General features: G+C 41.0%; 1 protein-coding gene across 2 annotated transcripts in view; it reads left to right on the top strand.

Annotated features, from left to right (window-relative positions):
- The first annotated feature begins 2,377 nt into the window (after positions 1-2,377).
- sbno2b (strawberry notch homolog 2b) overlaps positions 2,378-25,926 on the top strand; it is a 126,009-nt gene continuing 102,460 nt past the window's right edge. For both annotated transcript variants that reach the window (XM_084308862.1, XM_084308863.1), the window contains exon 1: positions 2,378-2,514. The gene's annotated coding sequence lies outside the window, so the exon portion shown is untranslated. The remainder of the gene's footprint in view (positions 2,515-25,926) is intronic.

The following is a 25,926-nucleotide window of genomic DNA, read 5'->3' on the forward strand; positions in this document are numbered from 1 at the left end:
CTGTTACTTTTCAATGGGTAACAGGGTTGATTGAATGGTAACAGGGCTGACAAAAGTATATGCTTTTGTGTGTACATGAAAATATAGTTCCCTTACCAATAGTAAGAGGTTACAGCCAATGTTAAAGTGACTTTTGTATTTGTATTTTATATGATTTTCTTAGGATGACTCTATCTGCAGTGGAGAAAGGGAGGGTGTCAGCCCTGTTAATTGTACAATATTCTGATGTAATTTAAGAAAATAAAATAAAAATGTAAAACAAACTCATTTTATATGTTAAGTAATAGAAACCAGTGGCTCCCTTAAAGAAATTGGGATATTATTATTTTGCTTTCATAACTTTTTCTTAAATCAAAGATGCTGTGAAAGGGTCCATTGTGAATGGGCATATTTATTCATGGTAAAAAAAAGTTAACCCGTCAATATTCTAACTCTACAAACACACTATTGTAACAAGGGGCTTTTATCTTTCATATGATATCATAATTATTCTAAATATGTATTTATAACCTTTTCAAACAGTAATTGATATGTAGTAACAGGGCTGACGAAAAACAAATATGCATGTTGTTTAAATGTGAAAACAATTAAAAATATAATAGCCTGAGATGGCACGGTACATTTGTCTGAGAGATAAGAATCCACTTAATAAAAAAAAATTATCCAAAACTTTTAAAACAATACTTTCAAAATCAAACATTAAAAAGTGAAAATGGCAAGCTTTCGTAGAATGATCCATACATAAGGACTTAATAACAGGTCCAGATGTGGTAATGACCTAGCACTAAGCACTTTACTCATATTCATATCTATATGATGTTTTTATTGTTTAGCCGAATTGCTAGTCTGTCACCTCCTTTTGTTGCACCTTGATGCTTTTGTGTTTATGTTGAGAGCTGTAACATGTAGCTGAAGACACATTTCTATTTCTGTTTGCATTAATAGATAATAAAGTTTTGAATTGCAACTTATTCATTACCTCGTTTTCAAATATGCATTACTCTGTGATTTGTACATTTTTGTTGAATGAATCCAATGAATTTCAGCCCACATTCTGAGTATTTAGAATGTACACTTCTGATAAAACACAAATAGCTTTTCTCCACAACATAAATAGTAATGGCAATGCAGAATAGCAGCTAAATCACAAAGTTTGAAGAACCTTAAATCTGTCAAGACACCTAATTCTGACTAGCCATGTAAATAACTGTTACACTACTGTTGTGTGTTGTGGGGAAAATGTCACCTCAGAACTCCCATTTCCCAAAATGTTAGAAGCATTTCATCCATACAACATCTCTGGATATGTTGACTAAATACTCCACAAAATAATTTAACTGTCCTTGCTCATTGGATAGCCTATGCCTATTAGGTTCATGTTATGCATCGTATGCCTGTTTATATGGATTGCAAAAAGCCATCTAGTATGCAATTTAAACTGAACTCTGGGGTCTTGTAACACAAAATAGCCTATGCTACCATAAGGGTGTCTTTTCTCATCTCCCGAAATACTATTTCAATCTCCCTTAGTATTTAAAGGTGCTGTAAGTGGTGTTTTTTGTGTTTGTTAAAATAAGTGATATACATGTTATAATAATAGATAGTGTTTGGTCAGTAACATGGGTGCCCCAGTCCCTCTGCTCTGCAGTAAACAGAAGAAGAAAAAAATGCTGGTATCCCATTCCAATTGTATCCAATCTGGAAAGAGAACTCCATACTGCAAAAATTGTCTGACAAAAATAAGAAATACAATCTAGTTTTAATCAAATGTGTCAAGTAAAATAAACTAATTTGGCTTAGCAGGATTTCTTGAAATAAGTAAATATATATCTAGGGTTCTTGGATTAAGTGGGAAGGGATACCAGAACATTTTGCATATTTACTGCAGAGCGGAAGAACTGGGAGACCCATGTTACTGGTCAAAAAACACTCTACATCAGTGATGACTGTCGGAATGTAGAGCAACACTTATTTTAACAAAAAAATACCACTTACAGCACCTTTAAATGAGTCATGGTAGACCAAGGCCTAAATAAATAGGCAGCATTCAAACTGCAAACATGCAGCTGGCATAGCATAATGCAGAGTGGGTGATTTAAAATAGGCCCCGAAAGGATTTATTTGTTTAATCTTGCCCAATTCTGAGCTTTACTCTCAAACGCATATATCCATGAATGACCAAATGGCCAGTGGTCAGTGACTGGGCACAGATTCTGTGTGTTTTTAATGCCACCACCATCATGCTGATCGGGGTTAGAGATCATACTCTAAACTTTGTGCTAATGATCTCCTGGGCTCCGAGGAGCAACAAGGGGGACAGAGCTGCGTGACGACAGCAGCGGAAATATCTGCTCTCGTCTATTCAAAATGGCAGCGTCTCAATCAGGAAGTGAAGAAAACAACTGAGAAGAAGAAGTTGGATAAATTACAGGATTATTTTAACGTAACGCGAGTATTATTTTAAAAACGTATGTGCGAGTGGAGCTTGGATTAAGAATAAGTGGCATACGACCGGTAAGTGTAAACTCAAGGTTATGAAACGGCTAGAATTAATGTGCCCCGACCGACACATCGGCAGCTAGTCTCGTCAGACTGTATGTGTTCTGGAGCAGCAGCCTCTCCTAGGCGCGCATGTTTTATACCAGCACGTATGCCGCCGGTCTTGGCGAGCGCCGGGTGGGACGTTTCAGACGTGGCTATTTTAATGCAGTCTTGGGAGAGGCGAAACAAACTCATTTGAAGTTATTTCGTTGGGAGACAAAAATATCGAGCCATATAAATGGGTAACAACTAGTAGCTGATTTGATGACGCTAGCTAACGTACCACAGGGTGAAGAAGTGCGTCTATGTCGATACATTAACTGTAGTCGATAACTTCTAGCATTGATAACGTTTATTATACAATCGTTTAACACTTGGGACAATTGTATGCCGGTTTATATGATACATGTTGGTTTGTCCTTTCAGACAGTGTTACACTGTTACCTCGCTAAAGCCAATTATGTATAGCTATAACGGTAGCTCCTTAGCTAACGGTGGAGTGGGTGGACACTGATATCCGAAACGAGCATACCCCGAGTCGACAAACAGCTAGGAGCTATAGCTACGTTAGCTATAGGAGAATAGCTACCAGGAGTAGCGGTACATCAACTATCAACACATTGTAAAACATCTATATTCCGTCGTGTGTTCATGTGTAAACTTTGACATCTACTTGTAGAACTTCGAATGTGGTCGTAACTATTAAGTGGACGGCGTCAGTTAATGTTATCCTTTGTCGAGAGACTAGTCTTGCTAACAGCTGTAGCAACACAACGCTAGCTGGTGATTCTTTCTGCCTTTCTTTGTGTTGGTCGTGGAGGACCAGTGTGGCCCCCCGAGCCTGAGGGACACACTTCGGAAAGATTCGGGTATCAAAATAAAAAATAAAACACGTTTTGATTGCCTGAGAAAGAATGTCACAAAGACTTTCCATTTGAGATAGTAGGATCACTAGTAGGATGCACATAATTGATGGACGAGGCCCAAAATGTATTGACCTGGAGAACATACTGATTGATTGATTGAAAACTTTATTAACAGATTGCAGAATGGGTACAGTACAGCTCAATACATACAATTGTTAAGGGGATGCAGACCAGAGAAAGACTTTCGTCGTGTTTACATCAGGGTCCCCCATTTTCAATTCATCATAACATATATGACATACAGATAGACAGTACTGCTACATCTATACATTTATGACATACCAGATTTGCAAATACAGTACTGTTTGTGATACGAAAAGAGTCCAGAGAAAAAGTATATACATTTGACGTAGAAACTGTACATTGGAGGAGGTTGGGTGTATGATGTGTGGCCAGAAGCTAAATATAAATAGATTTTAATAGTACTTTTATTTGACCTTTTTGTTCGTTTTTTTTTTTATTTTTTGGGCGAAATCTGAAGTGAAAGTAAGACTAAAGGCATTCTTATTGACTATGTAAGGTTGGAAGTTAACATTAAATGGTGCATTTATATAGTTAACATGTTACTACTATTATAGTAGCCACTGTGAAATCCAGCAGTCAGATAGTGAGGTCTAGTCAACAAGCAATAACACACAGCCTTGCTAACTGTATGGTCTTTATTCCATGAATGCTGCTATGGTCACAACAGTCTTTTAAATGTCTATATGCATTTTCACTCTGTAGTTCAGTGGACTATTTGACCTGTCCCTGTGAATGCAGATTTGTGGACAAGCAGCGAGAGAGGGGAGATGCTCAAGTTGGCCTGTCTGTACTCGTGTAGAGAGGGGAAACGTTTACTCAAGCTTTGTACATGGACTTTGTAAGTTTACATGCGTACCTATGGGAGTAGTGCAGGGTGAATGAATGCACCACTGCACCTTGCTTGGATTTCTGAGCACTTGAACAAAATACTTGTTTTGTTCCAACAATGAAGCTTATATAAGGAGACACAAGAACAATATATTGTCTTGTAGATTAGGAGAAGTAGAGTTGTGGGATGGATGATTGGCCAGTTTAAATTGATTAATCTCTCTCACAAAGCTATCCCCTCTTGTTAATTTTCTCTCCTGCAATTTCCACTGGTTAGTTTCCTGTGTCTGTTGCCTGCAGCCAAGGCTAGCCATTTAAGCCTAATGCAAGCCTTGACACAGGTTGCCATGGTGGCTGGCTATTTTTCCAATTATGTAATTTCTCCCTTGATGAATGCTATTTGCTGATCGTGAAGAAGCGAATGACATGCTATGGGCTAAATCCACAAAGAATGGATTGCACGGAGAAAGTTGCACCCTTTTACAATTCATTATGAAATGAAAATGGGGGACCCTGATGTAAACAAGATGAAAGTCTTTCTCTGGTCTGCATCCCCTTAACAATTGTGTGTATTGAGCTGTACTAGACCTATGTGTCTCTCTCCCAGTTTCCTGTTAGTTGAGTGCTCTTGCCCTCTGTGACGTGGTCAATGGCCTTGGTGTCATTTGACGTCTAACCCCTGTTGCAGCTTGCTCTCTCCCCCCGCAGCCAGTAGACTCTAATAGCAGCAGACAGGCTTTAACTATTGGAGTGTCAGGCAGAAACACAGGCTGGAAACCACAGCCCTCCCCTGCCTCCCTCCTAGTCAGTCTGCAGCACAGAGCACCAGAACTGCTGGATCAATAGACGCTTGTTCTCTCTGTGGCAACATATGGCCGAAAAAAGGCTTCTGCTTACACTGTTCTTTTTGTCTCATCCTGTGAATAATTTTAACTGGAGTAATAACTGGGCCATATAGGCTAATTCAGATAGATAGTAGGGCTGTAGGCTGGCAGCTGGCTACTTGTAACTGGCAACACATTAAACAAATGTGTTTATCATTGTCAAGCGTGTTAATTGTATATGGGCTTATTGGTGGTCTAAGAATCCCAGAGGATGTTAGATTGAGAATATCAGAACTGTGTGTGTGTGTGTCAGTGCTTGTGTGCATGGATCCCCGCTGTGTCGCCGTCCTCCTCCCTAGTGGCAGACAGTTAAACCCCTCATACATGCTCTGCTGAGACCCTGAAGTACAAAAACACATGGATATGTTGGTTGTGTTGGGTGTTTTAGTGCCAACAGGAGCAGTAAGGACGATGCACGAATGCTGCCGTGATATACTCCCAAACAGCCCTAACTTGACTCCTCCCTCATGCTCAGATCTCACTACCAATCCCACCCTCCCCACTATCTGTGGTCTTTTTGTGTACTCTCTCTCTCTCTCTCTCTCTCTCTCTCTCTCTCTCTCTCTCTCTCTCTCTCTCTCTCTCTCTCTCTCTCTCTCTCTCTCTCTCTCTCTCTCTCTCTCTCTCTCTCTCTCTCTCTCTCTCTCTCCGCCTACCTCCCCTCCTCAATCGTTTCCAGTGATAAATCTCATTTATGGGCTCTGGACTGATTGGAGTGAGAGTGTAAATTATGCAGCAGAGGAGGAGGAGGAGGGTGGTAGTAGTAGTGTGGTGGGTGGGGGGGGGGGTGGGTCAAATATGGGTTTATAGGTTTGACTCAGTTCCTGCTTCCCTGGGATCTGGCCTTCATTAGGTAATAGTTCATGTATTAAACTTGAATGCAAAAGTCAGTGGAGAGTGTAGACAGTTGAGCCGCAGTTTTTTGGAAATGATGTGGTGATACTGTTCCCTTTCACACCATCGGAAGACACAGAGTAGCCTTTTTACGGTGGACTGTTTTATAGTCTCCTATGTCCCAGCTTGTAGCCAGACCTGTAGGCCATGTGTGTCTCTCCAAGCCACATAAGAGCCCTGTAAGAGATGATTGAAATGCAGGAGAGCGTGCTCTGGCAGCCCTCAATGCTTGGCCTTTCAGTTTGCTGTGGAAAAAGTGTGTCAACATCCTTCTGAGAAAAGCAAACATTGTGATTTCAAAATGGGACTGATCCAGGAAGGAAATATGAGAGAAATATTAGTTGCCATATTTATGGATGAATATGAATGCCATGTGTTGGTGTTTCAGCAAGGCAAACATTAACATAGGCTAGTCCACCATTGTAAAAAAATTATTTATTTTTGAGGGCTACCATACAACAGGCTTGTGTAAAAGGCTACCTCGATGGGGTCTAATCTTACCATATGCAATATTTGCATTAGAAACCTTTGTAGTTTTGCATAGCCTACATTCTGAGCATTCTCACACGAGGCCACTGAAATACATTATTGCAAATTACCTGCCATCTCTCATATTGTTTCTCATCAATTATGAATAAAAGCTGCAGAGAAGGGTCCAGCTCTTTGAATAAAGCCTTTGCAAACTATGCTTGCTTTAGTACCATGGTGGAGAGAATTCAAATTCTAATTGTGAAGATTTTATTTATATTGGCCTATTCCCATTCCCTCCATGAGAGTGCATTACTCTGAAAGGCTCATTTTCATGGTCATCATACAGGCTTATCACAATATGGCTTAAAGCCAATTTTCCATGAAGACTAGGGTCTGTTGTGTGATAAATTAGCCTACATACTGGATGGCCCTGTCTGAAATATGAGTTGGTCACAGTACTGATCATTCTTGTTTCCCCATGCAGTGACATTAATTACACATAGGCTAATTTGTTTTAGAGTTCATGAATGTTCAAAAACATATTTCACCCTATACCTGCAGTGCTATCTATCCATCCAGATAGTATCAGTGTGATTTGTCTAGTTTTGGAGATGTCTGCCGTCACTGCATACAATGGAGCTGAGTTTAAAAAAAAAAATCTCTCAAAAGCAATGTCTCTTTCCAGAAATCATGACCTGTTTACTTTAGATATTACAGATATTGTTATATATATTGTTAGCAGTTTGATGTAGGAACTATTTTCTACCGAGCTACACCCCCATTCATTATCATGGTGTGTGTACAATAAATATATAAGACAATAAATCAGCAATTTCCAAGGTGTGTTTCAATTAAATGCCTCATGGAGGAACGCAACAAAAACACACATCTGCTTTGGGTGATTGGACCAAAATCCTGACACGAGAGTCTCTAGTCATCACAATCAAACTGTAGCCTATAGCCTATTTCAATTGGCATTCTTAAATATTTAAGATTTACCCCTTGACCCAACCTACTTCATATTAGGAATACTACCAGAAGATTTTCGTTATTAAAAAAAAACGGACATATTTATTGAGAGTCCTTTTCTTGATAGTGAAGAAGATGATGCCGGTCTCCTGACTGAAGCCACAGTCTAATCAATGGAGGGAAAGGGTTGTAAGTGTTTACTATAAATGCAAGACTTGAGCTGAAAACAGATACTTTTACAGTAAAGTGGACTCTAATTATCCTACAGCTTCCACGGCTGCAATTGGAACGATGGATGGATGAGTGTCTTTGTCTGGGGGTTTGCGTTTTTATGATTGATTGGTGTAAATGTACATCGTATACTATACTTCACACATTGTTGCTTTGTGTTTTGTGTCTCTTCTCGATTTCTGGGGGTCAGGCACATGGTCATTGGGAGACTGGGAAGGGATGGACAAGAGAGACTACTTGCATTGTATCGTGTCTTTTGTATGTGATGGAATGTTTGTTATTGCACCTTTTTATAAAAGACAATAAAAAGAAGTAAAGAAAAATAAAAAAGCCAGCCGCCAGCCCGAGGGGTAAGGTTAGTATGAAACACAATGACTAAAAAAAAATTCCATTCAGAATTCAGTTCTCTAGTGTGCGTGATGTTTTTGCATGCTCTAGGTCGGAGCAGTAAATCAAAGGAAGTAGGCCTGAAGGTACCCTGGCTAAAGTCAGGGGGGGAGGGGTGGGATTTGCCTGGGAACAGCCAGTTATCTGTTTTGGCTGGCCATAAGAGGTGTGCACACACACACACACACACACACGTGTGTGCATAGTTCTAGATACTGTACAAAGGCAGACACATACACGCATACATATACACTACAGTACATGATACAGCTCTTAATGAGGAGACGCTCCTGGCCGGGAGGGGGGGAAGGCTCAGTTTCACACAAGCCCACAAAGCAACCGTTCACCCAGACAGTGCTTCTTCATCAGGTGAAATACAGTAAGGGAAACACGCACTCAAAACCCGCACCCATACATACAGCGTAGTCATTGCCATGCAGCCATACTGACGTATTATAGTGTGCTTCACAGACGATTGCAGATCACCACCTTAATAACACAGTGTACACTTGGTTTAAATGTTTTCACTAACTTTGTTGACACTCTCGGTGTCGTTTGATCCTTTTTTTGTTTTCTCCCTGGTAGCTTTTGTGTATCTAACCATCTGTAGACTGACTTTAGGAACGATGGCTCATGGCTGTCTAGAATTGTAACTTAACTACTGCTTTTGTTGGTGTCGCTCAGGAGTGTGACAGCAGCAGCCTCAGTCGACCCGGTCTCTCGGCCCCAGCAGAAGACCACAGCTGAGCATAGCTTAGCAGAGCTGAGCACAGACAGACACAGACGACTCCCCCCGACTCGGAGCATGTGGTGCAATATTATTTTCACCCCTTGCCCAGTCGGAAGAACAGAGTGGGGTGTAGAGTTCTGTCTGCACTACAACCACTGAGTAGAGGGCAGAAAATGGGAGCCAGACACTTCCGGATTATTGGAAAGACTCATATCATATAATCATAACGTCATGGTTGGAATGGGTCTCGCTACCTTTGATGCCTATTATCCTGTCTCTCTCCCTCATCATAGTACTCATCATTCTCTACTGTGTGCTGGCCCTTAAAGCCACAGTGTGTAAGATTATCCTGTCTCTCCCTCATCATAGTACTCAGGCTTATCAAAATAAATGGTTTGGTTCCGGTTGCCGACCGATCCTGCCGATTTAGGTGCGACCCAATTTATTTTAAGAGTTAAAAAAAAACAAAAAATGTTTACAATAAAGTTTCATAAAAAGACTAGTATTTAAAATAATTTATATATATCTGTGTATCTATCTAATATATATTGTTTAATCGAGTAGCCTTTAGGCTATAGGGAGGAAAACTAAGGAAAGAAGGTGAAGATGGGCTCAAATGCGCCAAAAGAGTTATGTACTAGTAATTAATATCTAACATGACAGTATGCCTAAAAAGTGTGTGTGTGTGTATATATATATATATAAGTGATAGTACCTTTTTATAGGAGTAGCCCAGGTAATGCTGTCGTGAATTGAACCCGGGTCTCTGCGGTTGTAAGTGAGTGCTTGGACCTCTACACTACCCACCCCTCTTTCTTAACACTTCCAGCGCCAAACACGCTGTCCAGCGTTATTGGCCGCCATGCGTTGTCTGCCAGGATCGCTGTACAGCGTTTTTGAGATCAATATTTCATTTTTTCGCCATGGCATTCATAATTCATATACCCACCCCCGGTCCTGCAGCTGGACCCCAGATGTGACTGCAACGACAGCTCAATACCGCCGCCTGGTGGATGGTCGGGCGAGTTACACTCGCAAAACAGGAAATGGCATCAGTGCATCGAGGAAAATCATCCGGCAGTCACATCACGTTACGGGACTCCCGACAGACACTATGTACATATGGATCGCTTTCTAAACTTAATAATCTATATGATTTCGGCGTTTATTGCGCCATACAAACCGGAAATGGACCTAGGCGATCGGCGTCGTATAATTGGGATATTTCACCGCCAGTCTCATTGGCCCATGGTAAGAGGAATATAACGTTATTTTCAACCCGATTGTGCATTTCCTTGTTTGCAAACCATCTGATCAATATATCCACCCAACCTACATAAAGCGGTTACTGATGATCAAGGAATTAAAAAACTACCCCCCCCCCCCCTTTCCTCCACGCATGATGAAGCATAATGTATACTGATCATATACATTTGAATTTTTTAATATATGGTGTGTATGGGAAAGAAACGGCAATCGATAATCTATATATGCGTTTGGGCCTATAACTAGGGTTTTTGGAATTACAGCAGAAAATATTAAAAACATACTTATATTCTAGAAGGTATTAACACAACAATGTATGAATGAAAAAGTATAACATTCCCACATCCTGAACGATAGATAATCGATGTTGAATGAGCCATAGTAATGTCAATATAGCAATACAATTTAAAAAGTTATAGCCCTGCAAAGAAGGTAAACATCTCCATAGGCTTACAGCGCTGGCAGAGAGGGGTATGAGATGGCCATAACCCCCGGTGGGCAATGTGTTAACGTAGACACACTGAATCAGTCTGATGTGAGCAAGTTTCATTGAAAAGTGTAGCGCCTTTAGTGGTTGAATCTATGCAGTCCTCATTCAACACAGTCTTACTATGAGGACCATGTAGATTAGCCACTCTGCATTTCACGCTTATTCCAACAATTCTTCTTGAGCTTCTCTGATTGGTTAGTAGAGAGGATGCCTTAAACTTGACGATGGAATATCTGCACTGCTCCTACACTGGTCAATAAAACTCTGTAAACTGAGTCACTGTGTCCATGTTAAGATATATTTGGGAACAAAATTCAAGCCTTACACATCTTTAAATAACATATAAAAAGTTCTTTATAAATATAATCATATATATATTTTCAAACTTGCCGCCGTCCACGCTTTCTCGAATGCAGCCGTCAATTTGGCATTTGATGGCTCTTATGTCTGGTGCTCCCAACTGTCACTGACTCACCTTGGCTGATTGGGGTTCTTGGGTTCGGGGAGGCATGGAGCCAGCAGCAGCAACCTCAAATCAGCGGCAGAATCTGTGCAAGGGTCAGACTGGGTGAGGCAGCAGCAGACGCCACAGGCTAGCTCCGCTCTGACGGGAGGAAGCGAGAGGGAGGGTTGAGGGGAGAGGGAAAGGAGGCTGGCTTGGGGGCACAACAGAGGGGAATGTAGAGGAAGATAAATGTGCATAATGGGAGCAGAAGAGAGGGGGGAAAGAGCGAGAGGGATGGTAAGCCAACATTGCCAGAAAAGGGAGATTGGGAAGGCTAGCTCTTAGAGGTGTAACAGTTCAATTCAACAATTTGATTCAAATTTTCAATCTGATTTGACGTGTCATGAAAGCGCACAATTTGAACACGGTTTGACACGATGAACACACATGACAAAATTTATTATATATATATATTTGAATAGATTCATATGGATTTATCAATTTTATTGGTCAATGAAGTTGTATTTCATATCGATGTGTGTTGTTGATTTCTTTTTCCACTCCTGACTCAGAGAGAGCACACAGGAAGCCAGAGAAAAGCATACAGAAAGACAGCAACCAGGCTATAGGGCTGAGCCCAAACGTTCAAATCTTTGTTTGTTACGTTCGTTCGTTGTCATTCTAATTCTAAATCAACATTAAAAATTTAAATGTTTAATAATTAAAATTTTATTTTAAATTCTTTAATATATTTTTACGTGTCTATTCATTCTGTTAAACCAATGGGGTTTTTCTTCACAGTTGCAGATAAATATTAGGCTACACTAATAATATAGTATTAACAACTGATGAGTTATATTCATTAAAGAAAGTTGATTTAATTAAAAAAAAAATACTAATTTAATCAGATTAATCCCGTTTCAAATTGAGGATTTAGTTTGAGGATATAAAAAAAAAACATTTTGAATATTTTTCTTTTTAATTTTTTTTTTAATTAACAAAAACGAAGGTTCGAACGTCCGTTCGAAAAACCCTGACGAAGTTCGAATCCCAAAAACAGGCTTCGGGGACAGCCTTCAGGCTATGTCAGAGGAATGTGGAGTGAATGTGGAGAGCTTAGAATTTAGTATTGGAATATCTTTATCAAGCACATCTTGATTATATATCCCCCAAATCCGTGCTCTGCATTTAATCCATCATCCCAACCGGTTAGGAGAGGTGGGAAGCCACAGGGCGCCATGTACCAAACATGCCTTCTATGGTGTGGGAGGAAACCCACAGGGAGAACCTTCAAACCCAGGACCTTCTTGCTGTGAGGCAGGCAATGGTGCTGCTAACCACTGTGCCACCATGCTGTGCTTTTAGAATGATTCTTCTTACATGTTAAAGGGATAGCCTACTTTTTAAAGAAACCTATGGTTCGTTAAAAACTAGGGATGCACCAATCCGACTTTTTCAGTCCCGATACCTGGCTTTGGGTATCGGCCGATACAGAGTACCGATACCCATACCATTATCTAAAAAAAATCTAACCCTAACTAAGGCCTAACAAAATTAATAGTTGGTTTCAGGTTGGTTGTCAGTTTGGCCATGGGTAGGTAGGGAATTTATTTTATTTTATTTTTTTATTTTATTCTTTCCCACGGCGACTATGGATAGGGAATTTCTTTATTTAATTAAAATGTTCACAACAACATGGATGCATGTACTCTGCCAGCATGTTTAATATCCATAATACTAAATGTTTGACTAAGATTTCTATGAAACTTTATTCTAAATTTTTTTTTTTTTTTTTTTTTTTTTTTTTTTTTTTTTAATAATATAATTATTTTTTTTAAACTCATAAAATATATTGGGTCGCACCTAAATCGGCAGGGTCGGTCGGCAACCTGAAACCAACTATTAATTTTGTTAGGCCTAACCTTACTGTCATGCACTTGTCCTAATATACTAACCTACACTGTAGCACTAAACACTTTGATGAACATTGTTACTCAGCTGAGTTGTGCCCTTCCTGATGACTTGTAAGTTGCTTTGGATAAAAGAGTCAGCTAAATGACTAAATGTAAATACCCATTGTTCAATTAACTGTATGTGTCACTGTGTGGAAGAGACTGGCATCATTATTTTGTGCAAGGCAAATGCAACATCAGGCTTGACCTAAAACATTACTTTCCTAACTTAGTATAACTAAATGTAACAAATGAACACGGATATAAATGTACTGAATTGTTATTTCTTATTTGATTTCTTATTATATATATTAAAAAAAAATTTAAATCCGATTTATTTTTTTACCGATACCTGATCCAGGCAGCTATTTTAGTGATATCGGGCCGTGATATCAATATCGGATCTGTGCATCCCTATTAACCCATTCTCCACCAATCACGTGTTAAGGCGGCTTTCTCCGCCATGCGTTGTCTGCCAATAACGCCGTAAGGCGTGTTTGAGATCAATATTTCATATTTTCGTCATGGTATTCATATTTCACTCACGGAGTCTTGGCTGATGCTGTAGGACTCCGCACAACTCTGCAACGCTTCAATACTGCCACCTGGTGGCTGATCGGCGAGTTGCAACTGGAAGTCGATAATTGTGACCCCGGTGTGTCTCCCGGGACTCAATCCACACACCGTGGACAATGGATCGTTGCCATAACTCAATAAACGACATGATTTGGGCGTATATTAGTATTATACAAACCGGAACTGGATCGCCTCGATCAACATCACATAATTGGGATCTGTTTGCTCCATTCTCATCGCCCAACGCTACGAGGAGACTGACGTGAGTTTCAGCGTTTTTCTTTATCATTTTCGATACAAACTGATAAATATATCACCCATACTACATAAATCATTTAACGTCGGTCATTAAATTATAAACGACCCCCCCCCCCCCCCCCCCTCCATTCACCCGCAGATGATCAGTCATGACGTTTAGGACCATGTACAGTTGACATTTTTAATATAACATGGATCGGTATCAAACTGCATTTGATAATCTAATATATGCATTTATGCCTATATCTCACGTTCTATGAAATACTGCAGAAAACTATAACATATTTATACTCTAGACGGTATTTTAGTATGAATGTGTGAATGAAAAAGTAAAACGTTCCTACATCCTGAACGATAGATAATTGATGTTGAATGGGCCATAGTAATGTCAATTTAGCAATACAATTTAAAAAGTTATAGCCCTGCAAAGAAGGTGAACATCTCCATAGACAAATAGCGCTGGCAGAGGATGGTTAACTTTAGGATGATCAAAGTGGTGGCAGAGAATGGGTTAAAAACTAGGAGTCATTTCAGTTAATCTAAAAACCACTTGCAGGGTTTTCTTCTCCTTTTTTCCCATCTCTGGTCTTTTTCAACTGTATTTATTTCTAGACATTGGAACTAGACGATTTTAGTATTTGTTGGCATCCCGCTAAACATGCTTATGGAGGTTAATGAAGTTATGACGCTAACAAATTAAATTACAGCATAACATTTTATCGTACAAAAATGTGTACAAGTGCTTTTGGATCGACTGAAAGGACTCTGTTTGTTATCAGTCAGATAGGATTCTTAAAAATGTGGACTAACCCATGCATTTGAAAGTGCAGAGATTTCCGTGTCACTCTTGATACATTCATATGTATTGTGCCTCTAATACCTGAGCAGTGGTTGTATTTGGCTGAAATGCAGCTTATATTATTCATGGCACCATCTCCCTCCTTGCGTGTCGTGCTGACGCCGGGCCATTCTGGCTTCCATTGTCTGCTCACCTAGTACAGTAGCCAGCACTTGAAGCAGGGAGGAGTTGGCACAGAGCCACATCAGCCAGTGTATGTCATCATCCGCCTGTCTGTCCTGAGGAAATTAAATGACAGAGGAGAAGAGGGCCAACGGGTAGCTGCTAAGTGGATCCTCCTCTCTTTGATCTCATCCGCCTTTGATCTATTCCTGGTGGACTGGTGGATGGTGATGGTGGTGGTAGAAGTGGAGATGGATAGACTAATGGCGTCCATGTCATCAAGCCACTGTAAACCATTATTTGTAGTGTTTTCTCTTCTGCTCATATCTCTTCTCTTCTCCCAGCCTTCTCTCTGCTCTCCCGCCTCGCTTCACCGCAACAATGGGGTTCTCTGACTCTCAAGGGTCTATTGCCCCCACCCCCCATTGATGAATCACTTTAATGTCGCATTCAGCTGGTGATTGTGTGGTCACAGTGATATTCGTCATTAGGGCTGTGATGGTGCTGAATAGCAACCCCTCAGTGTTTTTCACTTTGAGTGGCTTTACAAGGATCTGGTTGAGATTAATCGTTATCCATTTACAAGTAAAGCTGTGTATGTATCGTTTCTGTTAGGCGGGCTTAATAATTCAAACATCTGCCTATTCGCTGTATTCCTGCAAGCCATGTCGGAGCATAGACCCCATTTGATAAATATTTGAACGGGCGAAACACAATAACAACAGGCTCTTAAAACCCAATTTGTTTCCATTTCCCGGCTTTTGATAAGACTGCAGATTTGGTTACACAGTCATTTGATCATCATTCTCTATCCAATGTCCTCCCCCGTCACTGAGCTGTTCACAGTTCCTTTATGATACCGTCTGTACCACTGAATGGAAAGTGTGTGTGTGTGTGGGGAGGGAGGGTTTAACCATGCACACACACGTCACACACACACATTGTACCAAATGGACAATGACTTTGTGGATCGACTTTTTGAGCTATCGCCAGTAGCACAACGTCGAGATGATTTTGGGGTAGTTTAAGCTCAACCAACTGACTGGCATTTAAGCACCAACCTGTGCCTCTGTTACATGGCCTTTGTGTTGAACGGCGTGGGAAATGGAGGCTTTATGTATTTGGCAGAAAGGGTCTGCAGTTCTCCACTTTAATTGTGTGGCATGAACGACTGTACTACTGTCCCAATAATTTGCTCTCCCTTATCACCCAACTTTATTTTAGTCACTAGGAGTCAACTGCAAAATAAATGCTTAATATATCTGCTAATGTATACAGTGGCTCGGGAGGTAGAGCAGTCTTCTGGAAATCCGGAGGTTCCCGGTTCGATTCCCGCTCCTCCCGGGCAGTCTGTCTGTTTCCTTGAGCAAGACACTTAACCCCTAATTGCTCCCGATGAGCAGGTTGGCACCTTGCATGGTTGCCTCCGCCATCGGTGTGTGAATGTGTGAGTGGATGGGTAAAATGTGAGTAACAAATTGTAAAGCACTTTGGATAAAAGCACTATATAAAAAAGCAGCCATTTACCATTTAATGTTGTATTTAGCCTAGCACCAGCTAAGCTGTATTTATTCACATAATATTTTGACATAGGTCTTTGAAGGAGGGGCGACAGTGGCTCAGAAGGTAGAGCGGTCGTCTGGCAATCGGAAGGTTCCTGGTTTATTTCCAGCTTCTCCCAGCAGTGTGTCTAGATCAGGGGTTCTCAAACTTTTTTATACTACTACGACCCCATTTTATTTAGGATTTCTTTTGACCCCACACTACACTTGTAATTTCAACGTGGAAATAAGGAATATCAAAATAAAAGCACATGTTGTTGAACTTGATCATGCATATTTATTAGAAAATGAAATTACAATTATCAATTAAATTAATTAATATTATCAACAAAAGCAACGGAATTGTTTCTGTATACACATTTATAAAGTGAGGCATATTTAGCCAAAATATGTTGCCAGAACATAAAAAAATTAAAGAAAATGCGTTCACGAATATAAAAAAATTAGACTTAATGGGAAGGGTGTGCTTGTACATTTGAACAGTTCCATGATACGTGGCAAGCTTTCTCAGCGCAGTTTTACACAACACTGGGTAGCCTACTCGTTCCGGACTGATATCCAGAACTTTGCGAGGGCCTGTCCAGTGAACTTGACTTTCAGTAGCTTGTCACATGACAAAGCACCTTCTGCTCAGACAGTGTCTATGTCTGACAGCCTGTTGCGTCATGCGTAATGAACGGATCTTGGATCAAGTTGTCCAAATAGTTCCGAAATTGTTCAATGAGGCCTTCTATGTGGCTACAGATGATGGGCTTCAAAAAAGATTTTTTGCAACATTCTGTTGCTCCAAAAAGCCATCAAGCAGAGTAAATACCCCAAAATCTCCACTGATTATCCTGGAGTGCCACTGCGGTTACATCTTAGTTTCGTTTTCAGATGAGTTTCGCTTTTCCAGGTCGCAACGTAGCGGTAGCCGAGTGAGACATACGTTTTGCAACCTGAGTACAGTGATGTAGTACACTGCCAAAGCAGTAGGTGGCGAACATGAAGGCAATTTTCAACCAATCAGAACTTGAATGTGCCAATACACTTCCTGCAAAGAAAATGTCAACAAGGCGCCGCCATCTTTAAATGCCTATTTACCCAATGCAGCACTTATCTTTCAGCATAGTGTAATAAAAGTGCAATAAACAAAACGGATACATTCACTGTGTGTTCTGCCTCACATTTGTTGATGAAACAAAACTAACATCAACACAAGTGACCACCAAGAGCGGATAGTTTAGTCTCAAAAAGGATCGGCAATGTTGTTAGCTACATTGTTAGCTACATGCTAACGTGAATGGAATATCCCAGTATAACAGTATAGCATTGTGGCTAGAAGCTAACGCTAGCTCACGTTAACCAGCCAGCACCAAACTGATGATATCGGGAGCTATCAGTAGCTAGATAACATTAGAGACAACGCTGTGTGTATTAAACAAAGGTGAATAGATGACTGGGCCCTTTTGTTTAATGCTTGTTAAGATTGAAAGAGGAGCTTGAGCTAACAGGGTCTGATAGCTATCGCTAGCTCACGTTAGCCAGCGGCAGTGCTCATGCAATCGGTAATGCTAGCAGAATGAATGGATGTAAACTTTATTTAACATATTGCATAATGAGTACACAATACAATACGGCTCAATACAAACAATTGTTAAGGGAATGCAGACTGTTGTAGCTTGGACTGGGGTCCTTATAACAATAACTTGACAACACATGGTAGCTGCAGCTATTTGGGACAGCTCTGTTGTCACCGGAAGGGCACGCAGATGGTATCTACTGCGCATGGGCGTTGAGCAACAACGGCTCCGCGCAGATTACACGACATGTTGTCGGCGAGTTTTTGGCGCTATTCCAAAACGGAAACACAATTTAGCGTTTTCAGTAGGGCCACAACGTTTCCGGCAAAAACGGCATTTCTATGTAATAGGGACAGCAAACGTATTCAAAAACATATAAAAACGAGCACAACAACACTGTGTGTAACAAGGGCCTAAGGCCATGTCCAGACTAAAACGATTGTTTGTTTTAGGCAAAGTATTTGATCGTTTGCACCGTTCTGCCACACGGAACTGCGTTCTGGCAGCCTGAAGACGATACTTTCTGATACCAGCTCCCAGAGTGCGCAATTCTGAAGACGCCCCCCATTGCGTCACCATCTTTACAAGCGATACGCGTCTTCTCCTGAACCGATGACGCGTTAGCCCACCTCTCCCTTACCCCGCGTGTGAAAACATCACAACAACAATGACAGCTATTGAGCTTGATCGGGCTTTTACAGCTTTACATATGCTGTGCTCTATCTGTCTGAGCGGGGCTCTGCTTACACACCATCCCGACCGAGGCGCACACACATGCTCACACACACACTGTGCTCTCTCTATCTGTCTGAAGCGAGCGGGGCTCTGCTGTAGACACACTCCCAACCGAGGCGCACACACATGCTCACACGCATCTCCCTTAATCCGCATGCAAACCCAGACAAAAAAAATAAACATGATACATACATATGTGTCTTATATGTCCTGGCTAGAAGTGTTTATTAAACACCGGGAGTTATTATTAAACAACAATGGCATCAGAGTAGTTGCATTTGTGTTACAGAAGCTACTGTGATGCAATACACGATACTAACTAGAGATTAGCGTCACATAGCTGGCCTTTTTTCCCCCGAAAACCCAAGCATATTGTTCCATAGCATACGCCTTCAGTTGATCATGACAAATCCTCTCTTACCTAAAAAGCCTCCATAATTTAGTAAATAAAGCTGTAGCCAGCCAGCTAGCATTGATACTATTCAAAATGCTATCCACATTAGCTAAATAGCTAACCAACTAAATACAATAGACTAGGGCTGACCTTCAAATAATTTTTTGGAATTCGAAGCTTCGGGGCCGATATAATAAATTTTTTTTTTGGACTTGTACAGCACTTTGTTCAACTTGGTCAGTGCTGTAAAGTTTAAACCTTTTTAAATCTTAGACAAACAAAACACTTTGCTTTCATGAAATATTGTAAGCTGTCATTTGAGGCTTTATAAAAGCAGCACAATGAACACAAATCTGTCAGTGCCGAGTCCGACCTCATCTTAAGTAAATAACAAACGGCATTGCTTGTTGTAGTTAACAAAGAGAGGCAGAGTTGATTTAGCAAAAAAAGATTCAGTATTTGCTGAATCAGAGACAAACAGATGTATGATATTAGTCAACCCAATCCACAGGAGAAATCATGTTTAGTTTTTGTGTGATTTGAACAATAGCCTAGATGCGCATGTGCCACTGTCGACTCAATCCAAAGTCTTTGATTTAAAAATGTTTAAAACCACTTGAACTGTAACTATACGCAATACTTGCATGTGTTGCTTTATTCTATTAGCCTATATAATATAATAACACAATCAAATTAAATAATAGACTATTTGTTATATATTGAGGTCGTATTTGTTTGCTCTGAGAGAGACGGTAGTCCATTCTCACTGTAGTGCTCTGAGAGGAGGGGAGAGGAGAAATGTGGGCGATGGCATCGGCTATTGGCAATCTCATAGGGTGACGATATAGGACTATCTGAATATGGAGCACATCGCCCAACTCTAGTGTGTGTGTGCTTAGGCGAACACAGGCCTTTGTGTTGATAAAGGTCCTAATTAATAATGTAGGCTGCTTTGAATGACAGAGCCCTGTGTTTCCCAGGGAAGTAACTTGTTCCTTTTATGAATATTTCATCAGCGTATCTAATGAATCCAGCCAGTCTAGGCCATCATAACCAACTAATGACCCCCCTGCTGCTCTGATATGATGTGTCGTGGCTAAAATCATTCATCCCTAACCCGATTGCTGACGAGGATAGTGGATGTTGATGGGTTGAGATTGGTAGTGAGTGACTTGGAACAACTGGTGTGTCAGTCGAGGTCTCTGTATTGAAGGCAGATGTTGACTACTATAAAACGGGAACAGATGCCAAAAGGTTTGCTCTGTCATGTGAAGTGTGTGTGTGTTTGTGTATAGGGGTATATGTGTGGGTATGCCTGTGTGTGTGCGCGCGCTTCCTGGCCTCTGATGATTTGTTCCGTCCACTCATACCGCAGCGCGTCTATCCAAAGAAGAGTGTTAATGGAGATGAATGGCTGTGCGTTAAAGGATTTTCTCTGCGTCTTTAAGAAGGATTAGTGCCAGGCCCAAGGAGAGAGAGCGAGAGAGACAGGGATGAGAGGATGAATGGATGAGTGTGTCTGCCTGGGAGTGAGAGAATACATGCGAGAGGTGGCGAGGTGGAGGTTTGCCAGCATCAGGGTGGAAGGATTAGACTAGAATGAACCCCGCCTAGATCATCATGGTGTGTCCTCATATTTGTTCAAACTACTTGATGGTTGTTGTTGTACTATATGGTAAGAAAGACCAACGAGACAACTCGCCAAGACTTTGTGAAGAATCCACTTGTATAGCAAGCAGCTCCATGTGTGGTTAAAACACTCTCTTCCTCTATCATCTTCTGATGAAGTTTCATCAAATGCATGGAAACGGCCATCTGCTTCCCCACAGTAGTTTGAGCAAATAAAAGAAGAATAGATGAAAGTGTGTGTGTTGTAACTTGTGGTGAGTTTTTGTGTTCGTCTTTCTTACCAGACTAATGTGCTTGGTGCATGATTGCATGTTGTGTGAATTTGAGCAAATATGAGCAAACTCATATAAGTACATAAGGATCTGCTGCCCAGATAAATGTGCTAGCGAGCTGGGATGCTGTTGCAGCTAGAAGGGGTCACTGGTAGAGGAAGGACTCGTGTCATAACCTTCTTAGAAGATGCATTTGTTGTAGGGGAGCTCCAGTAGCTCACCACGTACCGCGAGTGCTATTTCAGCGCCGTGGACAACCGTGCTCGTCACGGATCTGGGCCTGAGCGAGTTCGAATCCCGGACTGCAGCCGTGCCTTTCCCAGAGTGTCTTCCCCCCCATCTGAACCCTTTCAGCCTGCTTCTGTCGGTCGAACTTGACCAAGTATAAATGCGATAAACGTATAAAAGAGCCAGGGAAATGGCCAAAGTTTAAAAAAAAAAGAAGATGCATTTGTTTGTGTGTGCATGTACGAGGAGTGCGCTTCATACATTTTGAACGTGTGCATTGAGGTGTGAGACCATTACTAAGCGTAGTGTACATTATTCTCTGCGTCTACGGCTCTACGCGTGTTTTATAAGTGAGATTGCGTGCGCGCCGCGGGTGTGAGTCAGGATGGTGGTCCTCCTCGTGAGCGCTTAGCCGTGACTTAGCAGCTTAAGAGAGTCACACTTCCCTGGATGACTTCCATGTGCTCCAGCAGGCTTTCAGACAGCAGGGCCACCACCATGCTGGGACTGACCGGCTGAGACGTGTCACTACCAGAGACAATGTGGCTGTCCTCCACAACTAGGGCCGGGTATCGCCAGTCGCCACCCATTTCCCATTTCCATTCCAATTCACAAGGATTCAATTTCAGATTCGATTCAATATTATTTTGCTTAGTGATATTTCAGGTACAATACAAATTTTGCTTGGCTATGAAAGAGATTCTCAGAGAACTAATGTTGTAAATTGTACAATGTACCCTTCTAACCTGGTGCGTTATTAAAAATATTAATGTTTAAATTAACAATTGACCACAAAGAAGTTACATTAGTTGGTGTTACAGTTACGATACATTTACATTTTTCTTTCTTATGAATCAATATTGGATTATTCAAATGACGATGGATTTGAATCAGAAAAAAATATATATATATATATATATATAATATTTTTTTTTTTATCTACTTTTTTTCTTCTCCTTTTTCTGTTTTTTCTCCCATCCCAATTTTACCTCTCATGCCAATTCTCCCTCCCCTGTACTGATCGTTGCTTGCATGTGCCCCCCACTGGCTGGTCGTAGGGAGGATAGAAGCCCATCACATGTCCCCTCCGATACATGTGGAGGCAGCCAGTCACTTCTTTTCACCTGCCAGCGCGGACTCTCATTGGCGAGGAGTAACGTGTGGGAGGCTCACACTGCCCCCACCATTTTCCTGACTTTGCTGTGCAGGCGCCCTGTCCGACCTGTAGGAGTCGCTGTTTACAACGACCAGACTACCACCCATCGACTCTCCTCCCGCTGACTCTGCCAATTGAGTCAGTATGACGGCCGGTCCAAGCCGGAGGCAACGCTGACAGCCGGATTCGATACCGGTGTCTCTTGCGTTGGTGACGAGCGCAATGTCCGCTGCGCCACCCAGCCGCCCCTATATATATATATTTCTTTAACCCATCCTATCCTTGACTAAAGTCACAAATGTACTAAATTAATACTCGATTGATCGATTTAGTTGATATTTTTGTAATTTTTTTCCAAAAAAGAAGAAGCCAAGGGGACAGAGCCCCAGCCCGCTGGCAGGCACATGTTGATTACACTGTAGAGGCCTAGTACTGCCTGCCTTGAAGACTGGCACAGAGAGTGTGACTCACTCAGCCAAGGGGAAGAAACTGGCCTAGAATCTGCCACAACAGAGAGAATGCTGTTTCTACCAACACAGGCGTAATAATTTCAACATGTTTACTGTCCCACTTAGTGAATTAATTGGACAGCTTCTTGAGTTTTGATCAGCCGGTTATTACAGAGGCAACATTTTTCAGATTGTAGGGTGACATGAAGTAGCTTAATCCCTCTTTCTGCAGCCTCTACGTCAGGGCCACCCAGAGAGAGAGAGAGATGGGGAGATGGAGGAGGGTCCAACCGAAACCAACAGCAGCTTCTGAAGCAATTAACAGATTACTCTGCAAGAGACAGACAGACCTGCCTCCTGTGTCCTTAAATTCCCCCATCTCTCTCTCTTTTTTTCTCTCACTGGAGAGACTTTAAACCACTTAATAACTAACTATCAAGGTCAGGATTTAAGCATTGTTGTTTTAGGCCCAAATGACCGTTCTCCCAAGAATAATAGTTGTACACATTTCACAGTGCAGTCGTAATACAGGTTATAAATAGAGGCTACTGGTAAATTACAGATTTTTACCTTTTTAACGGACCAAGCAGGAGTAGTAAATTGCTTCCTTATGTGATTGAATTTTCTGCTGAATGAATGAAAACCTCTTGTTTATCCTCCCACCAATACCTCCCCTTACTGCCACATTGACTTCTTTCTTTCCATCTCCCCTGCCCTTTCCACCAGGCTCTCACTCTCTCTCCATACTTCCCCCTAGACAGGCCATTATGGGCAAATTATCATATCTCGCTAAGTTTTCTTATAATGGTATAACGTATGTCAGTATTTGGCTTTTCAAATGACTCATAGTAAGGAAGCCCTCACACTGCTGCAGCTTTGATTAGCAAATTATTTACGCACTGCAGCAGCAATGTGCAATTTTATTTAAAACATTAAAAATATTTAGAAAAACGAACATAGTTGACCACGGTATTGTAAACATGCATACCTTTGTGTGGATTCATAACGGTAGTTCAAGTTTGTTTATTATTTACCTTGAAGTTGCTGTATGATTTTCACTTGTTTGGAAAGAGGACCATGCAGACTCCGCCACATACAAATAACATGGAATAAGCATGGTTTGATGGGCCGTGTCGACTCGCCCATTAAATGACGTGCTCTGGAGTGCAATTCCGTCCTTTCCCCGCATGTGCTAGCATGAAATGGCTGGTATCTACGTGTTCCTCAAGCTCTCTACTTTCCAATGATCACTCTATTCTCAATTCTTTATAGCTTTAGAATTGATAATGTTAACTCATGGTTGTGCTTATTTAACCTTTTTTATGTGGTTGAGTCTGCAAGGTCTTCATTCTAAAAGTTGAACCATACAAATGGCACCTCTTAATTAACTGTATTACCTACCCATCTCCCACTGTGAGTGTTCCCTGTTTCCCAGTAACAATAAGGGGCCTTACAGGAAGAGGACATCAGGGACTCCTGTTATAATGACCAGTATCGATTGTCCTCTGAGACCTGGGACGGGCTGCTAAAGACCGACACCTCTCTCCGTTGCTAGGAGATGTTAACTGCCACAACGCTGCCGGTTGGCACGGTGATTAGTGTGTGTGTCCGTGTCCATGGGTACTGCGGGAAGAGGGAGCGGGAAACGGTTGTGCGATGCTGGGAATAAATCTCAGTGCTGCAGAGAGAGGAGAAGATGTGGGGGGTTGGGAAAGAGATAGCGGGAGGAGAGAGAGATGGAGAGAGGGAGCTTGAGAGAATAGTAGCGCTGAGAGAGAAAGAGAGCTACCACCAAGGGTAATAAGGAGGTTTGAGGGATTGAAAGTGTAGTTGTGTTTGTCAGTTGTCACACTCGCTGATGAAGTCATTCCTGTCTGCCTGCCTGACAGGAATTTATAATCTTTCACACCAGACCACCCACCTACACTCACACAATCACACGTCCTTTTCCGGCTATATATCAACTGCCACTCTACCTCCGCTAGATCCTCTAGGCTTGTTGTATCCTATATCCTTGATCTTAGTTTTATTTCACCTGAGATGAAGACCACTGAGGCATTCTTACTGGGGAGCTCTCATAGAAATAAATGCATTTAGAAACGGAAGATTTCCCAAAGCATGTTGCTTGAGGAATTTATCATCTCAAGGAGATCTTGGCGATGTAGGATTCTTGAAAAGTGCAATGTTACCATGGTGTCATCTTTTGTGTTCGCTGTTTCACAACATTACAGATTCTACCTTTTTAAAGGTCCCATATTGTATTTATTATATATTTATTTTCTAATTGTAAAGCAGATCTATACGTATTGTGGAAGTATCAAAACACTCCGTAGGTTTGTGATGTCACAAATATATTCATATGTTTTTATTTATATATTTATATATATATATATATATATATATACATTAGGGATGGGCATTTTAAAGAAATATCCATATCGATTGATCGCATGCTATACTCGAGTGATCGTGTATTACTCGAAAAGGGAAAAAAAACTAACATTTAAAAATAAATTACGGTAAACCTTTTTTATTTATTTATTTATTTTTACTTAATTTTGTTCATTCACGTATATGTTGAAACCAACAAACGGTTATAATCTTACACATACACGTGAAACAAATATGTAAAAAAATATATATATCCGGTATATAAAAAAAAAATCATAAAAAAATATTAATAATTTAAGATCGATTTTTCTCATAGCTATGAGTAATCGATTACTCATGCCCATCCCTAATATACATCAGCATGGCCCACTTTCAAAGTGGTAATTACGTCACAGAGCCAGCAAGCTACAAGACGGAAGAAAATGTTGAGGAACCGCTGTGCAGTTGTTGTATATTAATGAGCCTTAAAGACACAGGCACACCACAGCCTGTTCTTGGTAGAGCTCCAGAGAGAAGCTTAAACTAAAGCACTTCACAAAAAACTGAAGTGAGATGATTTTTGCGTCTACCACAGTCGAATGGAAAAAGTAACTCAAAACAGCAATCTAGAATCAAATCTATGCATGTGTTGAAGAATAGATTAATTTATCAAATCGTGACCCCAAGAATCTAAATAAAATTCCTGAATCACGCATCCCCTACTAGCCTATTGAAT

Source organism: Notolepis coatsorum, assembly GCF_963971535.1.
Source record: "Notolepis coatsorum genome assembly, chromosome: 2".
NCBI classification, from domain to species: Eukaryota; Metazoa; Chordata; class Actinopteri; order Aulopiformes; family Paralepididae; genus Notolepis; species Notolepis coatsorum.